The 10,561-nt window shown below is 41.9% G+C and overlaps 1 pseudogene; it reads right to left on the bottom strand.

The window, feature by feature from the left end:
• Positions 1-3,627: 3,627 nt before the first annotated feature.
• On the bottom strand, positions 3,628-6,406 carry LOC113905407 (annotated as a pseudogene).
• Positions 6,407-10,561: the final 4,155 nt, after the last annotated feature.

A 10,561-nucleotide genomic window follows, 5' to 3' on the forward strand; every position in this document is an offset into this window, starting at 1 on the left:
TTAAAAATAGGGGACTAAATAAATAAGGGAATTGCCTGGTGGTCCAGTGGTTAAGACTTTGCCTTCCAATGCAGGGGGTGCGGGTTCGATCCCAGGTCAGGGAGCTAAGATTGCACATGCCTCAAAAAACCAAAACATAAAAAATTGAAGCAATATGGTAACAGATTCAATAAAAGACTTTAAAAAATCAGAGAAACAGAGCTAAAAAGGATGGGCTACTGAGTGCCAACAGTTGCTTCTTTGAATAAATTAATATGACTAATCAAGGAAAATAGAATAAATATGCAAATATGATATATAATAAAAAAGAAAAAGCTCAAAAATAATACTCTGTGGATATAAAAAGAAGAATCACCACAGGATATTAAATTGATGTGCGTGTGTTCAGTTGCTTCAGTTGTGTCTGACTCTTTGCGACCCTATGGACTATAGCTTGCCAGACTCCTCAGTCCATGGGATTCTCCAGGCAAGAATACTGGAGTGGGTTGCCACGCTCTCCTCCAGGGGATCTTCTCAACCCAGGAATCAAACCCATGTCTCTTATGTCTCCTGCATTGACAGGTGGGTGCTTTATCACTAGCGCCACCTGGGAAGCCCCGTAAATTAATAAACCTGAGCAAAATGAATAAATTCCTAGAAAACACAAAGCAATGAATAAATTCAAGAAGAAATACTTGAATAGATCAATAGTTGTTTTAAAAATTGAAATGATAATCATGGTCTTTTTATGAAAAATTCTAGGGTCATAAAATCTTATGGGTAAGTTTTGCCAAACTTTCAGGAAAGAGGTAAGTGTTCTCTTACAACGTTTGTTCCAGAATTAAACAAAGCAAGGAAGACACCAATCCATTTAATAAGGCTGGTTAGCATAACATGGATTCTGAAACATGACTAGGACGGTACAGGAAATTATAGACTTATTTCACTTATGAGTGTAGTGGAGATAGGGTTTATTTAAGAATGCAAGGATAATTAAACATCAGAAAAATCTATCAATGCAATTCTTCCCAAATGAAAGAACAAAATAATTTCATTATTTCAATAGCACTCAAAAAATGCCAACGTCTAATTCTGATTAAAAACTTCTTAGTAAACCAAGAATAGAAGGGAATTTATTTAACTTGATAAAAGCCGTATGCCAAAATCCTACAGCAAAATCATAATTAATGGAGAAACTTGAGACTGATTTTCATTAAGATTTAGAACAAAGAAACTTTACTCATACTATCAGCACAATTTTTTTTAAACATAGTATTACAGGCTGAAGCTATAAGACAAGGAAAGGGATAAGAGGTGTAAGGATTTAGATGGAACAGATAAGACTGTCATTTGTGGAAGCATTGACCAACTGCATGGAAACCCCAAGGAAATCAACAAGAAAATACTAGAATTGGTGAGAAAACCATCAGCTTTCAAGATGAAAGACCAGCTTAGAAAAATTGGCAGAATTTCTTTATAGTAGTTGGTATTTTCCTTTCCTTTCCTCTCTACTTCTTTTCTTTTCCTTTCATTTTCTTTCCTTCAACAACTCTTTAAAGGCATGAAACAAGTTTTAGCTCATGGGTCACACAAAAACAAACCATAATCTGAGTTTTACCTGCAGGCCACAGCTTGCTGTTCCTTACTAAGTAACTGCAGTGCTAGCCAGACAGAGAATCAAAATAAGATGCTATTCACAATATCATAGGAACTATGAATTATCTGGTCTTAACAAAAATGAACAAAAAATGAACAAGACTTTCTTAAGAATAGCCTCTCTACCAAAGGAAATTTTAAAAAAAAATTTTAAAGTGAAGAAATGTTCTGTATTCATAAATGTTAATAGCATCCAAAGCAATCTATAAATTAAGAATTAACTTCAATAAAAAGAGATTAGGTTTCTCAAAGAAATCAACACATTCATTCCAAAGCTTATTTAGGATAATAAAGGTTCATGGATGATAAGTCTGTTTTGGGAAAGAATAGCAAAAAAAATTTTTTTAATTTTGTAGTTGTTGTTCATTAGCTCAGTTGAGTCCAACTCTTTGTGACCCCATGGACTGCAGCATGCCAGGCTTCTCTGTCCTTTGTTGATTTAGACCACTTTTAAAAAAGGTTTTATTGAATCTGTTACAATATTGCTTATGTTTTATGTTTTGATTTTTTTGGCCACAAGGCACGTGGACCAGGTATTGAACCCACACTCCCTGCACTGGAAGGTAAAATCTTAACCACTGTACCACTGGGGAAGTCCCAAGAATAGCAAAATTGAGTGTGAGGCAGACACTGCTTTTTTGATCTTCCAAGTTTTTGCTATGCCTTTTTCTTTTAGTAGAGAACTCTCAAATTTTGGTCCAGCACACGGTTGCCCAGAGACACCATATTTCACAGCATCACTTGTAGCCAGGTGTGGCTTGTCACAGTTCAGGATGTGAGCAGAGGTGGGAGCAGCTTCGGAGCTGTGTCCTGAACAGGATATCACTGCTAGAACAGTGAGTCTACCTGCCTCTGGCAGATGAGGATCACATCCAAGGGAAGAGGAGCACCAGAACTGATGGGGCCTGGGGATTTGGGTGATGTGCAGCAGAACTGCCTACCAGCTCGGACATTTACACAAAAGAGAATTGACTTACATCTTGCTAACCCTCTTGCCATTTGATCTCTGTTAATACAGCCAGATCAATATTCTAATTCATACAATGGGGTATTTGCTCTGTCAGATAATAAACCTACTACAGGTTATAGTAGTAAAAGGGGGTGCTGAAGCAGGAGCACACACACAAAGACAATCGATCAGAGTGTAGAGCCCAGGAATAGTCCCATGAATATATAGAGACCAGATGGAGTGGTAAAGATGGCGATGCAGGATGATGGGGAAAGAACAGGCTTTAGTAGATTGTATTGCGACAACCAGATTTCCCTATGGAGAAAGATCAAGTTGTATTGCTACCCCAAACCACATACAAAAGTGGATTCCAGATAAACTGGAGATCTAAATATGGATGGTAAATTTATAAGATTAATTTATGAAAGTGTACAAAAATATTTTTGTGTGTCAGCTAGCATGGGAAGATACTACTGTATTTTTAAAAGAATTTTATATATACACAAAAGATAAGAACAGTATAGTGAACCCCCCTGTACTCAAGACATTATATTCAATAGTCAAAAACATTTTCCCAATTGTATTTCTGCTTCTCATGCAAAGAAGCAGAGGAAAATGTAATTTATATTCATGTACCCCAGGTTTATATTCAACCGGTATGTCCTGGTTAGTAAATTACTTTCATCTAGGTTGGTAAAGGGTTGCTATTCTAAGATCTTTGAACAATTTTGTTTCATCCACTTTGTTTTGTTGTATTTTATTTTATTTTTTTTTGTTTTTCAAGGAATATTTAATAACAAGGTAGATAACATATGCTTATCTAATATTTTTATATCACTGAGGGTAAAACAAAATGTCCTCTTTACTGGGTAAGCATGACCTGCTGTATGTGGACACTGCAGTGCAATTTTAAAAATACTGTTAATTATAATTTCAGGACTTCAGAATCTGAATAGGTGCCAATGCTCTCTCCTTTTTTAATATGGGTGAAGAAAATTCTTTGAAGATCATTTGAAGCTTGGACCAAAATTCCATAGCTATATTATTAGGATCACTCTGTAGTCTTCAGGATTCAGATACAAGGGAAGCTCCAGTTCAACCTTTTAGAGAAGACATTCCAGCTCTCATGATCTCATCAACCAGGAGAATGTTGGTGGCAATCACAGTGCAGGAGTGAAGAAGCTGTTTCTTTACACAGTACTTATCCCATATGCCTGCTTCTGCTGCTACCATTGGTTCATCAGTGTTCAAGTCCACACCCACAAGCTGACTGGATTCTGAATGTTCTGCTTGAATTTTAACTAGTGTTTCCTGAAGGTCAAAACCAGAGTTCTGAGCGAGAACCTTGGGAATAATGAGCAATGCATCAGCAAATGCTTGAACTCCAAGCTGGGCCCTGCCCTTTACACTGGGCATGTATTTAACCAGGGCTTCTGCCATTGCACTTCCACTGCGCCAGCACCTGGGACTAACAGCCATCATCAGTAGCATTTTAAACAGCCCTCAAGCCATCTCTTATGACATGTTCGATTTGAGTAAACGTGTGCTCATTTGGTCCTTTGATCAATAATGTGACAGAGCGAGGATTGTTACATCTCTCAATAAAGGTGAACTTCTCTTCTCCCAATGTATATTCATAGACAAGTCCTGCATGTCCCAAACAATCAGGATTTAGGTCATTAAGAGAATTTAGGGCTATCCCGCCACAAGCAAGAGTCAGCCTTTCCATGTTTCTCCTTTTAGCTCTGCGCAGAGCTATTATGCCTTCTTTGGCAAGAGCATCTAAGGAAAAGGGATCAATTCCCTTTTGACTAATAACAACAAATCCTTTATCTGAATCAACACAGACTTTCTTTTTCAGGTCGATTATTTTTTTAACTCTGTCTTCGATGAATTTCCTTTCAGCTTTCACTAATTTCTCTCTCTCCTTTGTACTCTTGTAAAAAAAAAAAAAAGCCAGAATTCACTCCTGATTTTTCATATTCTAATGACACTTTGCACGTGAGGCTGTATGCATCTTCTATTCTCTTCTTCATATCAGGATGCCGTGCTCCATGGTCCAGAACAAGACCTCTGATTAAGCTTGTATCCATTTCAGATTTATGTTTCATCTCCATGACCTCAACCACGAAGAGGTCAATAGGTTCATCTTGTTTTTTAATGGCCAAAATGGAGTCCACTACGGTCTCTGTTAAGACATCAGCAAGTTCAGCATGAACTTTAGTACGTAGCGATGTTCTGGCTACATCTATAGGTGTTTCCGTGTGATTAGATTGACTAGTTTTCTGTGATTAAGGTTTCAGTGTGTCTGCCTTCTGATGCCCTCTCGCAACACCTACCATCTTACTTGGGTTTCTCTTACCTTGGACGTGGGGTATCTCTTCACGGCTGCTCCAGCAAAGCGCAGCCGCTGCTCCTTACCTTGGAGGAAGGGTATCTCCTCAGGGCCGCACCTTCTGACCTTGAACGTGGAGTAGCTCCTCTCAGCCCTCCTGCGCCCGCGCAGCTGCTGCTCCTTAGACGTGGGGTTGCTCCTCCCGGCCGCCACCCCGGACCACAGGCATGGGGTAGATCCTCTTGGCCACGCTTCTGCGCGGTTGGCAGAAAGTGAAGAGGAACTAAAAAGCTTCTTGATGAAAGTGAAAGTGGAGAGTGTAAAAGTTGGCTTAAAGCTCAACATTCAGAAAACAAAGATCATGGCATCCGGTCCCATCACTTCATGGGAAATAGATGGGGAAACAGTGGAAACAGTGTCAGACTTTATTTTTTGGGGGCTCCAAAATCACTGCAGATGGTGATTGCAGCCATGCAATTAAAAGACGCTTACTCCTTGGAAGGAAAGTTATGACCAACCTAGATAGCATATTCAAAAGCAGAGACATTACTTTGCCAACAAAGGTGTGTCTAGTCAAGGCTATGGTTTTTCCTGTGGTCATGTATGGATGTGAGAGTTGGACTGTGAAGAAAGCTGAGTGCCGAAGAATTGATGCTTTTGAACTGTGGTGTTGGAGAAGACTCTTGAGAGTCCCTTGGACTGCAAGGAGATCCAACCAGTCCATTCTAAAGGATATCAGTCCTGGGTGTTCATTGGAAGGACTGATGCTGAAGCTGAAACTCCAGTACTTTGGCCACCTCAAGTGAAGAGTTGACTCACTGGAAAAGACTCTGATGCTTTGAGGGACTGGGGGCAGGAGGAGAAGGGGACGACAGAGGATGAGATGGCTGGATGGCATCACTGACTCGATGGACGTGAGTCTGAGTGAACTCTGGGAGTTGGTGATGGACAGGGAGGCCTGGCGTGCTGCAATTCGTGGGGTTGCAAAGAGCCGGACATGACTGAGCGACTGAACTGAACTGAACTGACAAGTGTTTCCCTGTCCATCTCTTTGCTTACTTTGACTTGTTCCAAAAACTGAAGTGCCTTTTCCTTTGCAGCTTCAAATCCTTCTGTAATTATTCTGGGATAAAGACCTTCAGAAATGGAGAGATCCGCCTGCTTCAGCAGCTCTCCAATGATGAGGACACTGGAAGCGGTACCAGCACCAGTTCTGTCATCCTGGGCTGTTGCTACTTTGGCTATTAAGGAGGCTGTTGGGTGTTGAATTTACACTTCATGAAGCAGCCCATTTCCATCTTTAGTGAGTTTGATGGCTCCAGCACCAGAAACAAGCATCTTCATGGTGCCCTTAGGCCCCAAGTTGGTCCTCAGCACCTCCTGCAGCCCTGGGCTGCACTGATGTTGACCGCCAACGCTGCCTGGGCTCAGGCCACCTCGGCCTTGGGGTTCAGCGTCTTCATGGCCACCATAGCTGACCCAGCAGAGGAAGATAAGGGGACGTGGTGTGGTGAAAAGCACTGAGCCAGTTCAGCGTGGCTGGGAGTTGTTGTATTTTAAAGCAAACCCGAGACATCATATTATTTCACCCATAAAGAAAGTGAAAATGCTTGTCGCTTAGTTGTGTCTGACTCTAAGCATCCCCACGGACTGTACACTGCCAGGCTCTTCTGTCCATGGAACTCTCCAGGCAAGAATACTGGAGTGGGTTGCCATTCCCTTCTCCAGGGGATCTTTCTGACACAGGCATATTCTTTACTATCTGAGCCTCCAGGGAAGCCCTTTCACCCATATAAGTACTTAAATATTCACCTCTAACATATAGACTTAAAAAATTATAACCACAGTACCAGGGTCACACTGAACAAAATTCATAATTATTTCTTAATAATTTTATGTCATATTTAATTTGTGTTCAAATGATAAAGACTTTTAAAAACAAGACCTAAAAAGCACAGACCACAAGGCCAAAAGAGAAAAGATGACACTATCAAAATTAAAGTTTTATATTCACAAAGAATATCAAAGGTTCATGGTAGGTTAGGAAAATCAACACAGAATTCATATCTAGAGTTGCTCTATTCAAAGTGTGTGCTGGTCTGTAAGTGATGAACTTGCATCAGAATATCAATCAATTGTGATCACTAAGCATACTGCTTAGATTAGCTGAGATGTTTCTGTCTTATAGCAAGAATTTTTTTAAAAAATTTTTTATTGAATTATATTTGATTTACAGTGTATTAATTTCCACCGCATAGCAAAGTGGCTCAGTTATGCATACATACATACGTGTATGCATGTATTATTTTTCATATTCTTTTCCATTATGGTTTATCACAGGATATTGAACACAGTTCCCTGTGCTCTACACTAGGACCTTGTTTATCCATCTTCTATATAATATTATAGTTTGCATCTGCTAATCCCAAACTCCCAATCCTTCCCTTCCTCACCCCCCTCCGCCTTGGCGACCACAACGCTGTTCTCTAGGTCTCGAGTCTGTTTCTGTTTTGTTTTGTAGACAGGTTCGTTTGTGTCATATCCTAGATCCCACACATAAGTGATAACATATGGTATGTGTCTTTGTCTGATTTATTTCATTTAGGATAATAATCTCTAGGTCCATCCACGTTGCTGCAAATGGCATTATTTCTTTTTATGGCTGAGTAATATTCTGTTGTACGTTTGCACAACACTCTCTTTATCCATTAGTCTGTCAGTGGACATTCCGGCTGTTTCCATACCTTGCCCGCAGTAAACAGTGTATAGCAAGACTTTCTTGATGGAAGAGGAGTGCTTTCATTTAACCAACATTTCTCGGGTAGGCAGTGGGTCCCCATTTTGAGTGGCACTGATTGAGACTATTCAAATAATTCCAAATCAACAAGATAAAGACAGAAAAGCCAACAGAAAAATGGGCAAGGGCTATGAATAGGCAATCCTCAGAAGAGAATTCTCAAATGATTGAAGCAGATGTGAAGAGATGCTCCAGCTCACTGGTAATGGGTGAGATTAAAATCAACACAAGGAGTCATCAGAATGGCAGATTAGAGGTGTGGGTAATGAATGCCAGGTGTGGACAGGTATGTGGGGAGATAAAGACTCTGTGCACTGCCTAGTGTAGGATGTTAACAGGTATAGCTAGCCTGGAAAATATTCTTTATTTTAGTTAAATAAGCACATGCTTTTTGGCTCAGGATTCCACTCCTGGGTTTGTATCCCAGAAGCTGCTTCCAACAGGACCCTGAAGGAGAATGTTCACAGAGGTATTGGTTATGGAGACTAGAAGCTGCCAGTGACCCAGGTGCCTTCTGAGGGCCTGGGTACCATGCAAATGAATGTTTTCTTCAGAGTATGGATAAGGTGTATTTACAGAACAAGGAGGAGCCTTGAGTCATATGCCAAGCCCAAAAGAGCAGAGAGAGAAGGAAATTGATCACACTATTCTACTGATTCTCAAACTTTCATCTTAGATTCTCTTAAAAAGTTTTGAAGATTCCAAAGAGTTTTTGTCTATATGTGTTATATCTACCTACATTTATCATATAGAAACTTAAAATTTAAAACAAGGTGTGGATTCATTAAAAAACAAATGTCCATGTATATAAATATTTTATGAAAAGCAGTTTTATTTTCCAAAGTAAAAAATACAGTGAGAAGTGGCATTGTTGAACATTTTTGCAAATCTTTTGAACACCCACCTGGATAAAAGACAGCTGGATTCTCATATCTGCTTCTGGATTCATTTTGTTGTGATATAACACATCCTGTAAGCTCTGGAGAACTCCAGTGTACATTCAGGAGAGATCAAGATGAAAAAGGCCAAGAGTATCTTAGTATTGTCATGAAAAGTATGTCAACCTGAGCCACACTTTGAGAATTTCTGTATTACAACATCTGTGTCTATGAACAACACATACAGACCCAGATAATTTCACTACACATTTTACTTTTTAGGCACATTCAAAGCTGTACATCAAATCTATTGGGTTAATGCTTGTGGGGTACAAGAGGGGAGTGGGAGGGGCTTGGGGAAAAAGGAAAAAAATAAGACAAAACGAAGCACTGAAATTAAACTCAGGTCTCCATGCCTGCACGTGAAGAATAAAAATGATGAAAAACAAAATGAAATAAGAAGACAGTCTGATGTAGCTGCTAAGGACAGCCTGACTGGTCGGGGTCTGTGAGGAGGCAGGGAGGCTGGTGTGTGTGTGTGTGTGTGTGTGTATGCACGCATGGGGGTTAGAAGTGATGAGGTCTAATGGGAGCAGAGCCATGAATTCATCTGGACCCAAATCCAGGATATTCAGGGATAAGAGGGAGGAGATGCAGCTTCTGCCACATCCCTCTCCTCTCCCCAACACCCTCCAAGCTCCAGGTGAGGACCCTTCTCCCCTTAGACAAAGTCTGCCTCCTGGTTTGAGGCTGGGCCAGTATGGAGAGGTCTACAGTCCTGCCCACAGCCCACTGCTACAGCACTACAGACCCGACTGCAGGGCTGAGGGGAGATGCTCTGGGTGACCCCAAAGGCCCTTCCAGACCTCTAGGCCTTGACATCAGGATCATTTGGTGGCCACAGCTCTGAGCTACACAGCTCTCAACTCCTCCCTCCTGGCTTCTTCCCTGCCAGGTACAGCTCTGCAGGTGGTGGGCACCTTATACCACAGTGTCAGCTGGGAGCAGTGCCCTCCCTGAAGGACCTTCCCGCTTGCCTCAAAGCAGGGCCACAGGCTGCATCCAGTCCCCTTGAGGACATCCAGCCTCCCCTTCCCCTGCTGGGCACTCAGGAGTAGGAAGAACTCACCTGAAAGTCTCTGGCCAATGACAACCACAGTTGGCCAACTAGCTCACAGGTGGCTGGCTCTGCCTGCCCATCCTCTTTAAGATGGTAGGTGTCCTGGGGAGGGCTTCTGTGGACACCCCTTTGTGTCCTATTCAGCCTTTGCCCTGTCTTCACCAATTGCCCTATGGGCTCTTTGTCACTTTGTCCAAGTGTCCGCCCACAGGTGTGTCCCCTGACTGCACTGTAAGCAATTGAGATCAGGGACATTCTTCCTTCTTTCCTGTGTTCCCAGGGCTGGGCACTCAGGAGGGACTTGGCATTTGAGAAAAGAATGAGAAGTAAAGTCCTGTGCAGGAGTGTGGCTGCAAGAGGCCAGGGGTGAGGGATGGGGGTGGTTAGGAAGGAGGATGGCTACTTCTGGTCACATTCCCGCTTCTACCATGGCCAGGGGCTCTGCCTCCCCCCGCTCCCCTCCTGTGATGGTCAGCACTCTTCCTGCCTGTGTCCTTTAATCAGAGGTATGTTGCTGTTGTGTTAGTCGCTCAGTCATGTCTGACTCATTGTGATCCCATGGACTATAGATGACCATGCTCCTCTGTCCATGGAATTCTCCAGGCAAGAATTCTGGAGTGGGTAGTCATTCCCTTCTCCAGGGGACCTTCCCGACCCAGGGATCAAACTCAGGTTTCCCGCATTGCAGGCCGATTCTTTACCACTGAGCCAGCAGGGTAGGAAGTATGAAGCATTCCAAACAGGCAGAAAAGTCAACAGTTGTCATGAATATAATTAACACTCACGGACCCCAGGCTTGTATTCAGCTGAGATGGCCCTGTCATTAAAATATATTCAGACAGGTTGG

The sequence above is a fragment of the Bos indicus x Bos taurus genome, chromosome 2, assembly GCF_003369695.1.
Source record: "Bos indicus x Bos taurus breed Angus x Brahman F1 hybrid chromosome 2, Bos_hybrid_MaternalHap_v2.0, whole genome shotgun sequence".
Lineage (NCBI taxonomy): Eukaryota > Metazoa > Chordata > Mammalia > Artiodactyla > Bovidae > Bos > Bos indicus x Bos taurus.